This window comes from Lissotriton vulgaris, chromosome 3_1 (assembly GCF_964263255.1).
Source record: "Lissotriton vulgaris chromosome 3_1, aLisVul1.2, whole genome shotgun sequence".
Classification (NCBI taxonomy): domain Eukaryota; kingdom Metazoa; phylum Chordata; class Amphibia; order Caudata; family Salamandridae; genus Lissotriton; species Lissotriton vulgaris.
The window spans coordinates 1803174154-1803193843 of NC_141689.1; positions in this window are offsets into that span (position 1 = coordinate 1803174154).

The following is a 19690-nucleotide window of genomic DNA, read 5'->3' on the forward strand; positions in this document are numbered from 1 at the left end:
AGATTTTTATGAGAAGCTATACGAGGAGCCGATAAGGGGAGATATCAGGAAAATTAGAGAATATCTACAGGAAATCCCGGTGACTAGATTTACGGATGAGGAGGCAGACAGTTTAGAAGAGGTTTTTCAGGGGGAAGAAATAAAATATGCTATATCAAATCTCCCCTCTGGAAAAGCCACAGGCCAGGATCAGATTCCAATAGAGTTCTATAAAATATTCTGGGATATTCTAGAAGTCGATATAATTAGGACAATGCAACAGGCGCAATTAGGTAATTCAATACCTGGGTCATGGGGAGGGGCTGAAATAGTGATAATTTTTAAAAAAGGGAAGCCCGCAGAAGAACCTGGGTCATATAGGTCTATCACGTTGATGAATACGGATACTAAGATCTTTTCCAAAGTATTAGCAACAAGATACGCAAAGATAATCGATAGGGTGGTGAGTAAGAACCAGCACGGTTTTATACCTGGAAGGGGCACCACCCATCACACGCGTAAAGTAATAACACTATTTGATGCTACAGCAGTCTCAGGGGACCCGATGGCGATCATGTTACTAGATGCAGAAAAGGCATTCGATCGGGTCTCCTGGGACTATCTGTGGCATACCTTGGAAAGATCAGGAGTCAAACGGGGGTTTATTAAAGCAGTTCAGGCGCTAAATGTAGACCCTGTGGCCTCGGTGCGTGTGAATGCGGGGATTACAACACAATTTGGGATAAGGAGAGGCACGAGGCAAGGTTGTCCCTGCTCCCCATTGCTATTTGCAATGTACATGGACCCACTAATTCGGAGAATAGAGATGTGCGATCTAATAAAATCATTTCCTACACAAATTGGTTATTGTAAAATATTAGCATATGCCGATGATGTTGCAGTAATTACACCAACTCCAACGGAGGCTATCGCTCAAGTGGAAATTGAAGCTTTGAAGTTTGGAGAAATTTCGGGCTATAAACTTAATACCACTAAGACCCAGATAATTAAAAATTACTATACTACCTGCACAGATAGCCAAGTTACCAAAGCCGGAACATATCTGGGAGTGACTATATCAGCTAATTTAGATAGTTTAGTGGAAACGAATATAGCTCCCTTAATAAATAAAGTACGGAAGGATCTGGATAGATTAGACAACCTACACTTATCAATTGTGGGACGAACTAACGTAGTAAAAATGCTGGTTCTACCTAAGTTTCTTTACTTTTTTAGAGCAATTCCTTTATTATTTGAGACCAAGCTATTCAAGAAGATAGAAGATATGATTAACAGATTTATATGGGCAAAGGGGAAAACTAGGAGAGCACTCAGGTTTATGACACTTCCAAGGGAGAGGGGCGGGTGGGCACTGCCAGATTTAAAGTTTTATTATTGGGCAGCTGCCTTGCAAAACATGGTTGGTTTGGTGGGAGGGGGAGAATGTGAAGGATGGAACGAGCTGGGATCACTGGCAATTTATGGCTTGCTACTGGGGCCAGAAGCAGAAAATGTTTTCTTAAAATATATTGAACCCAGCTACTTCAAAAGGACACGTTTTAAAACGCTCCTGGCGGCACATACTGTTTGGAAAGCCTTCACTAAAAGATTCGGGCTGGGGCGATATAATGCATACACTAGATTGAAAGGAAACCCAAATTTACCTGCGGAAGTTGTCTCTGGGTCCATACTCGCAGAATAGGAAAGAAAAGGACTCAGAAAGATAGGAGACATTCTGGGACAGCAAGGAGTTTACCAGTTTTCTGATTTGCAAACCAAGTATGCACTAGACAAAAGACAATTCTTTAAGTACTTACAAATTAGGAGCTTTCTTTATAACAAAAAAGGTGGCCCGTCAGGATTTAGTAAAAATGCAATCATGGAAGTGATTCAAGCAGGGGAGGAGTGTACCATTAAGAGATTTTATGCTGAGTTACTGATCTCAAAGGAGGATGATATTGAAAAATGGGCAACTAAGTGGAAATGTAATTTGGAAATTAGTGAGGAAAGCTTTTATATGTCTCTAGAAATGGGGTACACACTGTTGTGCTCAGCGCCTCTTCAGGCACAACACTATAAAACACTATATCACCTCTACCACACGCCTGCAAAGATAGCTCATAAAAGACACCGAGGGTTTCATAAACCGAGTATTAGGAATAGATACTCCTCTAACTCCCTCAATTATTCTTTTGGGGGTAAAAGAGGAGGAGGGACAACAGCAGGGCGGAGGGGAATACTTTCTATTCTTAGCTATGTCAGTTTTGAGACTCTGCATTGCATCTGTTTGGTTGGACTCTAAGCCACCGACATTCCATCAATGGTTGGCTAAATTATTGACAATATATAATTTGGAGATTGAGATCTATGCAAGGAAGGGGAAAAAGGGAAGGAAAACTGGTAAACAGATTTGGGGCCCTATTACTCGCTGGAAAGAAGAGAGTATGGATTGAAAGGCTTGATTAATTTACCTGTTTAATGTGGATTGGTCTGGTTAGACTACGTTTATATTGTTTGATATCCGCTTAACTGGTGGGGAAAAAATAATTATACTGTACTTTTCTTGTTGATATGCCTTGTTATGTGTAATATGTAATCCATTGCCGTGCCCTGTATGTAAAAGTGGGAAAAAATTTAATTAATAAAAATATTAAAAAAATAAATAAAAAAGAAATCTATAATTACCCCTGGCACCCCAAAACACATACCCATCCTATCCCTAAAATTATCCCTCCCCGGCACCCCAAAACCCATACCCACCCCACACCCTAAAATTACCCCCTGGCACCCCAAAACCCAATACCACCCTGAACCCTAAAATCACCCTCCTGGAGCCCCAAAACCCATACCCGCCCTGAACCTTAAATTACCCCTGGCACCCCAGAAACCATACCCATGTTGAACCATAAATTCCCCCTTGCCCCCCAAAACCCAAATCCACCCTGAACCTTAAAATTACCCCAGGCACCCCAAAACCCATACCCATGCTGAACAATAAATTCCCATCTGGCACCCCATATCCCATACCCACCATGAACCCTAAAATAGCCCCCTGACATCCCAAACCCACACCTGCCCTAAACCCTAAAATTACCCCTGGCACTATAAAACACATACCCACGCTGAACCCTAAAATTAATCCCATGGCACCTCAAAACCCACACCCACCCTGAGCCTTAAAATTACCCCTGGCACCCCAAACCCATGCTGAACCATAAATGCCCCCGGCAACCCATAACCCACACCCTCCCTGAACCATAAATTCCCCACTGGCAGCCCATAACCCATACCCACCCTGAACCCTAAAATTGCCCCTGGCACACCAAAACACATACCCACGCTGAACCCTAAAATGTCCCCTGGCACCCCATAACCCATACCCACCCTGAACCCTAAAGTAGCCCCCTGACATCCCAAAACCCACACCTGCCCTAAACCCTAAAATTACCCCTGGCACTATAAAACACATACCCACGCTGAACCCTAAAATTAATCCCATGGCATACCAAAACCCACACCCACCCTGTACCTTAAAATTACCCCTGGCACCCCAAACCCATGCTGAACAATAAATTCCCCCCCCCGGCACCTCATAACCCAAACCCACCCTGAACCATAAATTCCCCGCTGGCACCCCATAACCCATACCCACCCTGAACCCTAAAATTGCCCCCTGACACCCCAAAACCTACACCTGCCCTGAAACCTAAAATTACCCCTGGCACACCAAAACACATACCCACGCTGAACCCTAAAATGTCCCCTGGCACCCCATACCCACCCTGAACCCTAAAATAGCCCCCTGACATCCGAAAACCCACACCTGCCCTAAACCCTAAAATTACCCCTGGCACCCCAAAACCCATACCCATGCTGAACCATAAATTCCCCCGGCACCACATGCTGTGCTGAAAAATGCATTAAAGTTACTGGAACATACACAAAAAACTGCTACCTGCTCTTCTGATACTATACTGTGGAGTCTGGCTGATCAGCAGCACTGTGTCCGGTGAGCCCAATGGGTGTTGCGCGCCTGCTGCACATATGCATTTTGTTTATGTCGCTTTTACTGCGCGTGTGGTGCTTTAGGCATAGCTTTCAGCATCAGTGTGTTTTATAGAACTAAAGCATTTTGTGGGTCAGAGCCACGGATCATCCATTAGTGAAAGAGAGAAACACAGACCAGACAAAGAATGATTTTCTTCCTCTCAGACATATTCAGCCTTGAGCAATGGTGCCTGCCTAGGGACTGCAACTGCATCATAGTGCCAGGAAGGTTTTCAGGCAACACTGTTGTCAGTGTAACAGATATGGACGTGTGAAGGATGCCACTGCATCAGAAAATCAATTTTGTTCAAATTTCAGTGTTTGTGTTTATGTACACTGCGTCTTGGTTCTCCCTCTGGAGAACTACGTAACACATCTTATTGTATCATCGCTCCATCGACTAGACAAGCGAGGGCCCTCGGAAATCAAATAAACGCGACAGCTTAGAGAAATAGAGATGGCCCCTGGTCCGACGGAGGCGCATCCCTTGTCGCTACAGCAATCCCTCACATAGATACTACAGGCTCTCTCTCTTAAGTAACAGGAACCAAAGGCTTGATTATTCAAGCCCTGCTGATGAATATGTCTGAGGACCCTATACAGCACGGGTGCTGCTGCACCCCAAAAATAAACATGCTGAGGTTCAGGAGTGTAGTAAAGATGAGTTTTGGGTAAAGATGGGTAAAGGGGTATTTTTGGGGTTCAGGGTTAGTTTTTAGTTTTTGGGTAAAGGGGTATTTTTGGGGTTCAGGGTTAGTTTTTAGTTTTTGGGTAAAGGGGTATTTTTGGGGTTCAGGGTCAGTTTTTAGTTTTTGGGTAAAGGGGTATTTTTGGGGTTCAGGGTCAGTTTTTAGTTTTTGGGTAAAGGGGTATTTTTGGGGTTCAGGGTTAGTTTTTAGTTTTTGGGTAAAGGGGTATTTTTGGGGTTCAGGGTAAGTTTTTAGTTTTTGGGTAAAGGGGTATTTTTGGGGTTCAGGGTCAGTTTTTAGTTTTTGGGTAAAGGGGTATTTTTGGGGTTCAGGGTCAGTTTTTAGTTTTTGGGTAAAGGGGTATTTTTGGGGTTCAGTGTCAGTTTTTAGTTTTTGGGTAAAGGGGTATTTTTGGGGTTCAGGGTTAGTTTTGGGTTTTTGGGGTACAGGGGTACAGGGTAAAAATAAATTAAAATTACATTTAAATTAAATTAATTAAATGAAATGAAATTAAATTACATTACATTAAATTATATTTTTTTCAATTAATTTACGATTATAGAATTAATATATATTTACCAATACTTACGTTGTAATGGTATGCGTTGTAAAGGTACCTGCATTGTAAATACATGCGTTGTAAAAGTTTTTGCGTTGTAAAAGTTCCGTTGTAATGGTATGTCGTTGTAAATGTATGCGTTGTAATGACACCAATCCCTCGAGAGATCCTACAAAGATGCACACATTTCTGCACTACTTTTCAGACATGTGATGGTCATCAGATGAGAGGTAAAGGGAGAATAAACTATCCTAGACAAGAGAAATACATACCAACAAGAATTGGCAAAGCTAATAGTTCCTGTTTTTGGGACCTATTGGCTTTGTCAATGTTTTTTGCATCTGGTGTACAGCATCCCTGGCGCCCTGCAGCATATCTACATTTTTAACAACAGCCCATTGCGCCATTTTGTGAACGGCACATCATGCTTATGTTGAAGTGTAGTTTTATAAATAAAATAATAGTTTAACTTAGGTTGCCTTGGCTGAGATGACTAGGCTGCATTAGACCACATTAATAAAATGCTTGCAGTAGTCCAGAAACAAGTGCCTGTTTATTTTAGTGTGCACAAGCTAAACATTTTTATGCGTTTATTCTCTTTTGGAAACTTATTTTAATTCAGAAACAATCATGGTCTTTGTGTGTTGAACTTGTTATATATCAATTTTCTAGCTTCTTTCCAGCAGAATGAAAAGTATTAATTTACAAGGTTATGTCCATTGTAATGAATGTATAAACAAAAGTGAGAGAGAGAGAGACGGGTAAGTAAAGACTTGTTCGTCTTCCCAACCAACAATTACTACAACCAAAGAAGAACAAGTTTTAAAAGAATCCCCACTCACAAACCTAGTTGGTGACATGTTTCATCATTGGATTCCCACCCTGGTTGCCAAATGCTTACTGGGGGTGCTATGATGCCTGATTACAGCGGAGATGGATTTTTTTGTGATCTGTGACTGTGTGTTTTCGTGAAAAGTGGTGTTAAAATTGGCTTGGGAACACCTATCACCAATCGTGAATTTTTAATATAGGAGCCACAGCAGTAAAGTAGGTAGCAAGCTCATTCTTTCGTTGTTATGAATGTGCAATGTTTTATTTCCTATTTATTTCCTCTCAGTTGTTAGATCATGTATTTGTTTAACAAATCACACTCATTTAGAAGTAGGCAATGTCTTTAGTGTTTGCGAACTAATAATTTGATTGGCTCCTTTGCAAAAGTAATATATCAGTACAGCCCATTTGCATAATGTCATGCTATGAATTTGTGAGCTTCTGTTGTCTGAAAACATTATAAAAGGACATGCTTTGTGGAGGTGAGCCAATGGTCTGTGGTAGGACTTTTACAAAGCAGAATCTATGCCAGATTGCTGAGAGACTAATTTGGAGTGAGTCATATATTTGACCCTAGTGATTTCATTATGCTAATTTCCTTAACTAACTAACTGCTTGCTTGCTGTAATGATTCCTTTGGCTATGGAATAAATCTTTAAATGAGATTAGTGTCTCAAGCCTCTCCTTAATGTGGATGATTATAGGCTGATGACTAATATTGAGTACTTTTCCTTTCTGCAATCTGACTCCCTCCAGAATTAATTCACTTGGGCTTGTCAACACGTGGATGCTCCTCCAAAATTATGTGAACAATTTTTTTCTTTTTATTTGCCAATCCAACTCGGATTAGCAAATAAAAAGAAAAAATATGCAAATGCGAATTTGGAAAGCAGGTGGGGAAAGCAGCAAAGGTGGGGGCAGTGGAAGGAGGATGCTGAAGATGCTCAAAGGATGCTGTGGATGTGATGCGGTTGATCTGGGGGTCTTCCTGCGGCTACTCCTCGTTCCACAAAGTGGGGTGAGGTTGTCCTGGTCACAGGGCCTTCGTCCCTTGATATCCTATCGGCACTGGCACTGGACTACTCGTTGCCCAATATCGCGATCACAGGCCAATTCTTCCTAGATCAATAATGTGCCCTCTAGGGGTCCCAGCTGCACTGCAACACTTCTAGGCACCGCGAACGTGACTGCAACGTTGTGCATCAGGTCCTGGTCCCTGCTTCTGCACGGCAGTGGTTGGCGGTGGTTTGAAGACTTTGGGCTACCAACTTGCCCCAGCAGGCTTCCCAGCTCTTGAGCCCCTGTGCTGTGAACATGAGGCCAGCTAACTGGCCCTTGCAATATCTTGGTTTTGGCTGTGTTCTGGAGGCAGCTTCTCCTCAGGGAGGATACAACAGTCCCACTCCTTTGCCACCCAAGAGGTCCAGCAGGTGCAGTCCACACCAGTGCAGCCTCTCTTTGCTGGTTCCATAGTGCAGCAGGGCAGTCCTTCTTCGGTCATTCTTCAGGTCCTTTCGAGTTCTGAGTTTTGAGTGCCAGATGTGTCCTACTTATGCTCAGAATATGCCCTCAGGGCAGAATGCAGTGGCTAGCCAATGGTCTATCTGTTTCCCTCCCACCTGATGACCACTGCAAAGTGTGAGAACTGGGCATCCCAGGATGCACCATTCTGCTCACTCCCAATAAGGCAGAACCCCTCTCCTGGCTTGTTGAGCTCCCTAACCCATCCCAGAGGAGTGGCTACTAAGCTGCTTACACATCCCTGGAAAACTGGTTTGGCAACTGGTTTTCCCTCTCCTGTCCCAAATGCGAGGTTCTGCCTGAACAATAGAGCAGCCCTTCTTCCAAGTGTTACCCTCTTGACCTTCAAAGCGGCTTTGCCTTTGAAGCTCGCCTTTTGGGCCAACACCTATAAGGCTTCCTGCAGGAGGGAGGTTAAACCTCCGTCCAGAGCAGGCACCTATTGTATTCTTTCCTGGGAGTCGTTAGCACGTCTCCCCAGGAGGGTAGAAAGGACTTGATCACACTGTTCCAGACTTAGAACAGATGAGAGGTCAGCATGTAAATCAGCACTTGCCAAATGAATGGCCATACTTTTCCCGTTGTAAAAACAACAGTTTACCGATTTTACTACCAGAACATTTGAAATAGATGTAATGCTCATTAGATATGTTGCACCCTCCCTTAGGACTTGCTCGGCCTGCCATAGGGGTACCTAAAACATGAACCCATGGAACGTCTGGCTTCGCTATTGTTTTAAATGGCACAGTCGAGTCAGAAGCCTAACAGCTCTTCCAGACTGCAAGGAAGAGGCTTGCTTTTCTCGCCACACAAAGTGACACAACTAGTGCTGCAATCTGTGGGGGGACCCTCTAGCTTACATTCCCTTGGTACACTGTATACCATTTACTAGGGAGTTAAAGGTAAGCTAGCTCAGCCAATTGGTTAGAGCCAATTCAGCAGGCTCAAACCAACTACAGTGCCTTTCAACAGGCCTTACGGGTGCAAGGGGTTCACCAGCTGACAGCCCAGGAAAAACATCAAGCGGCCATCACTATGGTAAGGATCTTATTGCCTGCACAAGGGTCCAACACAATGTCTCATCTTCTGTACTACAAAACTAAACAGAAGGTGAAGACTCACAACCATTCTTTATGATTCTCAAAAGAATAGCATACAACGCTGCCTGACCTTACTAGGATTGCACACAATGTATAGCCATAATATTTTAATTAATCAGGGAAATGTCAAAACCTGGATGATCAAACAGGTGATGTTTGAAGGACTGGGGTTTGATGAAAAACATGCTGCCTTCAATTCTGAAACATGAAACTCAAACCCAATGAAACACCATGTTAACTATTGTGTATAAAAAAAAATAGCTCGTAGCCGGTATGAAGAGTTACAGTGACTGAGGAAGATGTTGGGAGCAAATTCAATAAGAACAGTTTGTTGAAGCATTGCCACTCTCAACAGAGCGTTAGGTGCATCAGGATGCGAATCCCACCCTCAATAATGTACTTTACGTAGTCTTGTCTTGAATTTAAAAAAACATTGTTCAATGCTCTGATACCAAAGCAGGAATTCCTGGTCCTGTGGCAGAAGGGTAAGGAAAAACCCTGGCAAAAATGGGATCAAGGACGCAAACGAAATTAAAAGAGAGAGAGATACCAGTTGAGAAGAGTATGGGAAGTAGTATGGTGCTTGTGTTAGGATACCAATGCTTTGATTATGGGGAGTGTATTCATCCCCGTATCTGTCATCATAAAAGAATATTCAAGCCTATGAACATCAGTATACCCGGATTCCATTTTGGGGAGTCCGCCCCATGCCCATCTCTGCCTGAAGGTAGGAAGTGCAAATGAAAGGGTATAACCCATTCAAGGGAATGCAGACTTTGTGTGACCAGTTGTCTGGGCTTCATTGATAACATGTGTGTAGAGCCTGTGCCTAGACCCCCGACACACGGTCAGAGAATGTTAGGAGCTATAGCAGGAATGAAAGTAGCATGTAAAAAACTCCCCTATATGATACAAGTACCAAACTAAGAGTTTACTGGTCTACATTTCCTTTTACGAGGTACTCCTATCTTACCGAGTCACACTCCATCCAGGAGGTCAGAAAGTAAGACTTTTGGACAGTTTATAACACCACTACTGCAAAGAGAATGGCCCTGTTTTCTTTAGACGCCATGGACAATCCCGCATCAAGTGTGGTAGAAGTATTTGGTTGGGCCCTCGGCTCTGTTCAGTCCATGCAAGAACAGAGAATAGAAATCTTCTCAGCAACTATGACAGGTTTTCAGTCCGGAAGATAGGCGGAGTTGATTTTAAATGGGGCCATGGCCATGATAAGAGGAAACATTTCACAAACATCCCAGAAAAGTGGAGTAGGAGGATGGTCCTCACCTTTTTTCAGTTTGAAAAATAATTTTTATTAATCAGAGAACAAGGTGTCAATACATAGTGCATGAGTAATTCAAAAATGATTGGAATAAAAGGGAAAAAGAAAGCAATAACAATCAAATAAAGTAGTACAGCAAAATCAATGACAAAAGCTAATCATGGGCTTTAAAGTTAAACATAGGATATACAGTAGTTACAAAACATGTTCACATAAGAGTATACATAACAGATAATAGTGAAGGAGAAAGGAAATGCAAAGGGTATTTAAGGAGGTTTGGAAACTTCTTGCTGGGCAGGCTGTGGACGAAATGAACGATGAGCATATTTATCAAGATACAACGTGATGGGAAGCCATAAGTTCACACGTTTTGCTGCCATATTAATAGGAAAGACAAAAGTAGTATCTAGCCTATGGTTATGACATACATTGTACCACCATGCTTTATTTATTTATTTATTTATTTATTTATGGGTTTCTATAGCGCTGGAATCGACTCCAATCGGAGTATCTCTGCGCTGTGATACCAAATAGAGTCCAACAAATATGCAGATGAGGGATAAGGTCTAGATCTTATCAGTGAACAGCAGAGTTTTCAGTTGCTTCCTGAATTTTAAATGGTCTGTGCAGAGCCTGAGGGCCAGAGGCAGTTTGTTCCACAGTGTGGGCCCCGCAACAGATAGGGCTTTCCCTCCATGTCTGGTTTTTTTTGCACGAGGTACAGCCAACAGAAAATTCTCACTAGATCTCAGCGATCTGGGGGGAGTGTAGAGGGTAAATTTCTGCTCCAGATATGTGGGGCCATTTCCATTTAGGCATTTATGAATGATGCAGCATATCTTGAACTTGGCTCTTTGTCGAACGCTCAACCAGTGTCGTTTCTGTAATAGGGGTTTTGATGCTTTGAAGGAGACATCAGAGGAAGTTTTCCAGTTGATAGTAATCTGTTGAAACGCAACAGCTAACAATAAGTCAACAATATGAGCATTAAGTTCAGTTCCCTCCCAGCAGGGAGAGATGCTTCCTAGGAAGATGTGAATGTGATAAAAGGGGATGCCTGTGTGGAAAATTACATTGATTTGAGCCCATACCTGTATCTAGAAATCATGAACAGACATGCAAAAGAACAACATATGAAATAAGGTGGCATGTGGAGCAAGACCAGCAAGTGTCTGGAGTGGTGGAGAATCACTTATTGAGGTCAAAGGGTGTAAGAAGGAGTCTATTATATATGAAGAACAGAGATTGCGTCAAGGTCGCCGCTCTAGACGATTTGCGAATCTTAATCCATATCCTGTCCCACAAAGATATTGACCATGATGTGGCAAAGTCGTGTTCCCATTGCTCCTCCACCTTAGACTTAGGCCTAATAGACTCCTTAGCATGGAGGTATTTATAAATAATAGAAGCTTTGGAAGTGGTGTGTAAGAGGGAGTGGAGTCTTGAAACAGAAGTGGGAAGGGCGGGGGGAGCATGCGTTTGTGAAAGTCGAGTGTAAGTCGCCATCACTGTTTCCTTAAGTAGAAGATATTTGTGAGCAAAGGATGCAGGTAAATCAAAGGAGGAACTAAGAATGGAGAAATTAGAGAAAGTAGAGTGTGAGAACAGTTGTGATATCCAGATTAATCCTTTTTGCCTCCAGGACTTCCAGTAAAAGGGTTTATTGCGGATTAAGAGATGTGCATTGTGCCAAATGGGAGAGGTTAGGAGGTCAGCAATTGTAGCAGGGGAAGAAGATTAGAGGATAGTAGGAGTCTGGTAGTAAATTTATGAATGGGAGTTGTAAGTGAAGAGGGTTTGCGTGAAAAGGAAAGGTATTCAGAGAAAGAGAAGGGAGAGAGAAAAAGGCGCTCAACTTTGGCCCATAGAGGGCAAGGCGAGGTGGAATCCTGTAACCAGAAGCAGGCTTGTTGCAACAAGAAAGCTTTTTGATAGGTCAAAAAGTCTGGGAAGTTAACTCCGCCTTCTGATTTGGGGCGTATTAGTCTAGCAAGGGGCATCCTAGGTTTTTTGTTGTTCCATAAAAAAGATGACAGAACCGAATTGATTTTCTTGAAAAATGTATTAGGGATGGACACTGAAATGTTGGAAATTGTGTAGAGAATTATAGGGGATAACTTCATCTTGATGGTGTCAAGGCGACCCCACCAAGATAAGTAAAGAGGGTGCCATCTGCTTGTTAAGTCTGATATCTTTTGGATACATTTATTCAGGCATAAGGAAATAGTTTCTGAAATGGAGGGGGTAATGTGCAAGACTAAGTATTTGATGTGCGAAGAGCTCCAAGTGAAATTGGAGGCGCTAAAGTCATGTTTGAAAGAGAACTTCGTCAGGGGCAAAATCTCACACTTATCATTATTAAGTTTATAACCAGATATCAGGGAATAATTCTGCCCTTCATCTAGGAAAGCGGGAATCGAGTCTGTGGGGTTAGAGATGAAAAGTAAAATATCGTCTGCGTAGGCAGCAAGTTTAATAAGGGAGTTCGCAACTGGAAAGCCATGAATATTAGTGTTCTGGCGAAGCTTGGACAGGAAGGGCTCCAAGGCCAAGTTGAAAAGAAAAGGGGACAAGGGACAACCTTGGCGAACACCTCTGCCAAGATCAAAAAAGGGAGAAACGAGGCCATTAGTACATACTGCCGCCTGCGGGCTGGAATATAATAGGGAAATCAAGGAAATAAATCTGGGACCAAAACCAAACCATTCAAGAGTGTGGAAGAGATAGGACCATTCAACCCTGTCAAATGCCTTCTCGGCATCTAAGGCAATCGCTGCAAGGGGGTGCTGTAGACGTTGGGATTTTGATAAAATGTTAAACAAGAGTCTAGTATTGTCAGTGATAAATCGGCCCTTTACGAATCCAGACTGCTCCTCACCTAAGAGGTCGGGAAGTAGAAGGTCCAATCGTGCCGCCAGCGACTTAGCGAATATTTTATAGTCAATGTTCACTAGGGAAATAGGCCTGTAATTTTTACAGTATTTGACATCTTTCCCTTCCTTGGGTATCAAGCAGATGTGGGCATCAGAGAAGGAAGCTGAGGAACTACCAAGGGCAACAAATGTGTCTATAAGAGAGTGGAGGTTTGGAATTAGTAATTTTGAGAAGTGGAGGAAAAATTTGACGTGAACCCATCTGGGCCAGGGGCCTTGTTTGCTTTGAGATGTTTAAGTGCAGTGAGCAATTCTCTCTGGGAAATTGCAGATTCTAAGTGAGAAAGATCAAGAGGAAAATGAGCAGGTTTCTGAATGATAGAGAAAAAATGTGTTAGAGAGTGAGAAGAAGGTTGAGTTTCAGAGGAGTAAAGGGTTTTGTAAAAAAGGGAGAATTCAGTGAGAATATCAGCATCCTTATGCTTAAGATCAGAGTTAGTGTCATAAATGGATTCAATGTTCAACTTGTTGTGCTTGACTTTTAAATAATTGGCTAAAATTTTCCCAGCTTTGTTATTGCCTCCATAAAACTTTGCACTAGATTTCAACAAATACAATGATGCATCTTCTGTAGATTTCTCATTAAATTTAATTTTGGCAGCAACAGGGCAGTCAGACTATCTTGCGAGTGCGAAGTAAAGTAGGTGTGTTCCAATCTCTTAATGTCGCGAAGGAGATCTCCAGTGAATTTACGAGCAGCTTTACGTTTTTTCGACACATAACCAATAATAAAATCTCTCGCTGCAGCTTTAAAAGCATCCCAAATGGTGTGCCTTGGAATGGAAGGAGTATCATTGAGCAGAAAAAACTCATCAAAAAATGCAGTGAAAGAGGTAGTGAACTTGGGATCTAAGTGTATTATTGAAACGCCGTCTTTTGGGTCCAGCAACTTTAGGAAGTATGTCAATATTGACTAGGACAGGGGCCTGATCCGATAATAAGATCGGACCAATTTCGGCATTAGCAAGTGTTTGAGCGATGTTGTGGGTAACAAAAATGTAATCAATCCTTGATTGGTAGTGGTGGGAGGGAGAGTAAAAAGTGAAGTCCTTTGATGACGGATTACAGAGTCGCCAAGCGTCAATGAGCTTGTGTTGGGAGATAGCGTGAGCGAAGAGTTTGTGAGATTTATTGGGAATATAAGGAGCAGTAGAGTTTCTGTCAGTGAAAGGATCAAGGGGTTGGTTGCAATCACCAGCAAGGATGAAATTATCATCCATGAATCGGGTGAGGTGATGGGACAACTCAGTCCAAAAAAGGGGGTTGCCACCAGTAGGGGCGTAAACATTGAGGAGAGAGATTGGAACACCTCTAAGAGATAGTCTGACATGCTCCCATCTACCTTCAGTATCCTACTCATGAGGAATGAGAGAATGAGAGAAGGATTTGCGACCTAAAATTGCTACCCCATTACGTTTCTCGTCACCCTGAGAATAATAAACCTCACCCACCCAACCCCTCTTAAGTTTTGCAGATTCTGTATCTGGAAGGTGAGTTTCATGTAGAAATGCCAAATCAACATTTAATTTAGCTAGGTGATACAAAATTCTCTGTCGCTTGATTGGAGAATTAATACCCTTAACATTCCATGAAATAATTTTCAATGACATATTGTACAAAGCATACTGTAATAAACACAATGAACAAAATCAGAGGAAAAAACCCATGAGAAAAAATATATGGAGAAGAAGAAATTTTTGTAGTAAGTAAAGAAGAGAGAAAGAGAAGAAAAGGCAATGAGGTTAAATTGAAGACGAGGAGGAGTAAGTAGGTAATGAGTGAGAAAGAAGAAAAAAGTGAAAGAGAGTAAGTAAATGCTAGGGAATGGAGGAAGCTCTGAAAGCATAAAAGGGAAAGTAGAGAAATAGTCTGTGTAAAGATTGAGAACACCTATGAATACATAAAGAAGGAGATTAGTAAAAAGTGAAATGGTGAAAGGGAGAGTGAGGAAATGAAGAAAGGAGGGGAGAAGAGAGGTGTAAGAGCAGGAGCAAAGAATGAAGATAAAGGACAGCAAAAAGAAATGTGCAACAACAGACGAACAAGATTGATAAATCCAACGAATGAACGAAAAATCATAGGAAAAGAGGAAAAAGATTAATTGAATCAAGTAGAGGAGAGAAGACAACTTGAAACAATGGATAAAAAAGAAGGAGGATAAGAAAGAGGAAATAGGAGCAGGTGCAAACATGCCAAACAAGGAAGGAAGAGCGTACTTACGAGGAAGGGAAATGAGGAGGGACAATCAGGAAGAGGATCAAACGTGAGGAAGGGGGAGGGAAGAGCCAACTGGAGAAGGCAGGACGTCCAAGGTCAGCAAGCCGTCCAGCCGGGGAAACAGCACTGAACGCAACATAAAATCTGCGGAGACATGAGGAAAACGTCAGGAAAACAAGTCAATAAAGAACAAACAGGGAGCTGATGTGACCAAATACAATAGGTAAGGGGAAGATGAACAGGGACAATTGCTACAAGACAAAATCAGCAGTAAATGATATAGAGGAACATAAGAACAAGGAATTAAATTGTGAAGCTTGAGTAATAAATGAGACAAGCTAAACTGTGAGAAACAACAGCAACTCAGGAAAATCAAGGAGGAAAGGAAGAAGAAGAACCAGAGACATCCATGTCAGCTGCTCGGCAGGAATTCAAGAAACTTCGAAGTCGGACAGGATCTTCATAGGTCGTAGTCTTGTTGTTGTAGGTGACCTTAAAAAGACAAGGATGGAAAAGACCGTATCTGGCGCCAATGGAGCGAAGGTCCAATCTCATGTCCAGGAAAGTTTTACGACGGCTGGCCGTGGATTTGGCGTAATCTTGCGCAAAAAACAAGGAGGATCCTGACCATGTGAGACGAGGAGAAGCTCTGGCCGCTGAGAGGACTTTCAGTAGATCAGTATACTCCATAAAGTACATGATTACACCTCTTGGTCTCGATGAAGGGGCAGTAGGTGAAGCGGCTCGTCCAAGTCTATGAGCTTGTTGTATGTTGAGCACAGTGCCTTCTGGTAGGTGCAGGAGTTTAGGCAAAAAGGATTTGAAAAAAGCAATGGGGTCACGCCCCTCGCAACCCTCCACCAGGCCGTAGATACGTAGGTTATTACGTCTGTTTCTATTCTCAAGATCCTTCACCTTCCTTTTGAGAGAGGAGATTTGCGAGTGCATATGGGAAACTTTGCTGGATGACTCTTGGAGAGAGGAAACACTTTGTTCCACCGACGTGACTCTAGCATCCATCTGCGACCAGTTATCAGTTAGGACTTGTAGCTTAGCCATTCATCATCCATAAAGGAACGAAGAGCCCTTATCTCCTCCAGCAGCAGCTCCATAGAGATGGTCGGGCAGAGTTAGATGGTGAGGGAGGATCTTTTTTTTAGCCGTTTGGTGGTGGCCTTTCCTGAGGGCTGCACAGAGTGTTCTATTTCAGACAGTGACACGTGGGTAGTAGATGCTCGTGAAGCTTCTAAGTGAGCCAGTTCAGAGAATACTTTGGAGTTTTTGATAAAGGTGCGCTTCGGGAGCTGTTGTAATTCTACCCATGTGGTAATAGCCACCACTGAGAGAAAGAAATCAGCCAAAAGACCTCTCTATGCGTCAAAATCAGCCAAGGGCTGAAGGGTATGGAAAGAGACTGCTGAGTAGCTAAAAATGCCAACAAAAGCTGTGAAGCGACGCTGATAGGAAGGCTGTCACAGGCAGAAATTCCAAATAAAGGATGCCGGAAATCTTAAAATGGCCGTTGAAATTAAGGGAGACATTAACAGCCTTTATGTGGATGCAGGAAGTCAGGAAAGTCATTTAAGGGCATTAAAAAGTGGTGATAACCCACCTTGCATGTGGAAACTTGAGACGGACATCATAAAGGGCTGTCAGAGGCAGGAAAGCGTCACGAGTGAGACGCACTTCAGAAATACAAAATGGCGGCCGCGGCCGTCATAGAGCCGCGGCCGGAGCGAATTCCGGCAGAAAAAAACAGAAAGTAGCCACAAGGAGCCTCAGAGAGGATGACAAGGCATGCCTGAAGCGTTCCGAAGGCTGAAGTCTCCGACGTCGGTTAAAGAGAGGTGCGCGGACCGCCTGTTTGTCGCGGCAGGAACGGAGCGCTCACAAGGACGCCGCCATCCGCGTCGGGCGCTAAGCCACGCCCCCAGGATGGTCCTCACCTAATGCTCCTATACTTACAGAACCAAACGTGGGCTGTGGCAAAGAGCAGACTTGTGGCTACATAACGGGAGTGGAGGAGGCAGTCATTTGGATGTGATGAACCTGAGAGATCATACAATGATGCACACCTTCTCCACTACTTTGCAGGCAAATTATAAGGATAAGGACAGAATAAGCCAATCTAAACAAGAGAGATAAATAGTAACAAGCACTGGCAAAGCCAGTTGGTCTCACGTTTTGGACCAGTTGCCTTTGTCAAGGATTTTAGCTATGTTGTCCTGCATCCCCAATGCTGTGCAGCATGGCAACTAAAAGAAATTGTCATTTTGTCGATGCATGCACTATGCATTAGCACGCCTATGAAATGATGTGACTGCTTTTTTATAGTTGCTGACAATTAAAAAGTGATGTGTGTTTTTTTGGGAAATGGGTGGGGAGAAACATGGGGTTGCAGAAGAAGCACAGTAGCAAAGCGGCTGGGAGAACAATGGGGGTGGGGAGGCACGGAAGTCATAGGGGGCCAGTGGGGGCTGAAGCAACACACGGTGATGGGAGCAACACAGAGGGAATGGGTGAAGCAAAGCAACACAGAGGGCATGGGGGGAGCAAATGAGTGAGAGGGAGAGAAACATGGAGTGCAGAAATCAATGGAGAAAAGCATGTGAACGAGAAAGAATTTGGAGCTGGGAAGGGGTAGAAGCACAGGGGTGAGAAAGAAATGAGGGCAGGGGGAGCACACAAGGACAAGCGCATCATGGAGTCCCACAGGGGAAAAGCATGCATGCTAAAGGCTGCAGCTTCACAGATGAAATGAGAAAATCATTAGGCACACCACTGGAAAACACATGCACTCGCATAGAGTGCTTAATCAAAAATAAAAATGTAGCACCTGAAAAAACCAGCAGTGTAAGGACAGAGTTATACATCCATGCACAAAGTGAACGACAAACACAAGAAGAGGATGGAAGCCCATACATGATAACGAATACGAAGGAAGAAATGATAGTGACCATGTATCTGATGGAGCGCAATTATCTTAGCATGATTTGCCTCAATCAATTCCTGCTCATTGGATAGTGTGATACTAACACATACTTGAGAAACATGACTAACAGTGTGACTCGTAAAACACATGGGAGTTCAACCTGTATCGTAAAAGCATGCAGTAAGGTTGCAAACCAGATTGAGATCAAAATTATTCATGAGAGCGAGAGAAACTAATAATGTAAATGAATTTTAAGATCAATAATGTGCTGTGAAAAGGCAAATAAATGTCATAATGTGTGATGTAAAGATGTAGCTTTAAACAAATATGATTATGAAAAACTAAGATAGGTGGTCATATAGTAGATAAATGGATTAACTTAGGTTAAAGACGAATAAAATAATTTCTGCTCACTTAGCAGCACTGTCATGAAAAGGTGCAATTTCAAATGTTGAGAGAAATCTCATTTAAAAACAAGTTTTGCCGTTGATTTATTGTTAAATGGAGAATAAAAAGGTGTTTGCATAGTTATTCCAATGACCAGTATGATCGTAAGAGAAGAAGAAATATCTGATTTTTAATTAAATGTTGATATCTTTCAGAAATTAATAATGTTTAAGCAGGTTACCACATAGGCCTTAAAACGCATTTTTCATCAATTTCTTATGAGTAAGACTAGGATATGCTGATATGACTTTACAGCCTGCTATGAGAACTTTTGCTAAAATTTCTTTCTCTAGTTTTTCAATAAAGTCCACCCTCTCTGCTAGTGCGAAACTGTGTCAACTTTGTTGCAAGCTCCGAAGAGAGCGCTTGTGAACGTACATGATAGATGCAAATGAAACCTCCTAGTTCCGAGGAGGAATGAAATTGAGGATTTAGCAAAATAATGAACACTGGACAATGACATTACATACAATTTCAGGATCATTATGGTAAGGAAACGATCACCCCATGGGTAGACCATAGACTCTGACCAATGGAAATGATGCAAACCTCGAAAAGCTAATTTTGTTGGATGTTATTATGAATGATTGAAAGTATAACTGCCCTGTGAGAAAAGGACTGTGGCCGGCTATCTTTGAATTTTCCTATGGGCCTGACATGCTGTTGGACTGAACTCTGATTTCCCTTGAACTGAACTCTCCTGTCGTTTCCCTGCATTTTGCCAGCTGGTGAAGTCGAGCATGATAAAACCTTTCTGCTGAAGGGTTGATTGACTACGTCTATTGCACGCTGTGCTCTAGCTTTCCTGGGCTCATCCTGAGTTCACCGTTCCTGACAATTTGCAAAAGATGATTTGGTTTGTATGATTCAATACTGCATTCTGATATTGTATTTAGTTCTCTCTCTCTCTCTCTCTCTCTCTCTCTCTCTCTCTCTCTCTCTCTATCCCCCATTAGGTATTAAGTTATGATGTATTTTGCTTTGAACTGTGATGTATTGCGATTTTTCCTGTATTCAATCGATAACAATATTAAATGAAACTAATGCATTTTTGCGCTTTGACCATTCAATTTGAAGCATAGATAAAGTTTTGCTTGTTATAACTATTCATGCATACGTCATTTTCTTAGGGTTTCATGAATCTAAAGAATGG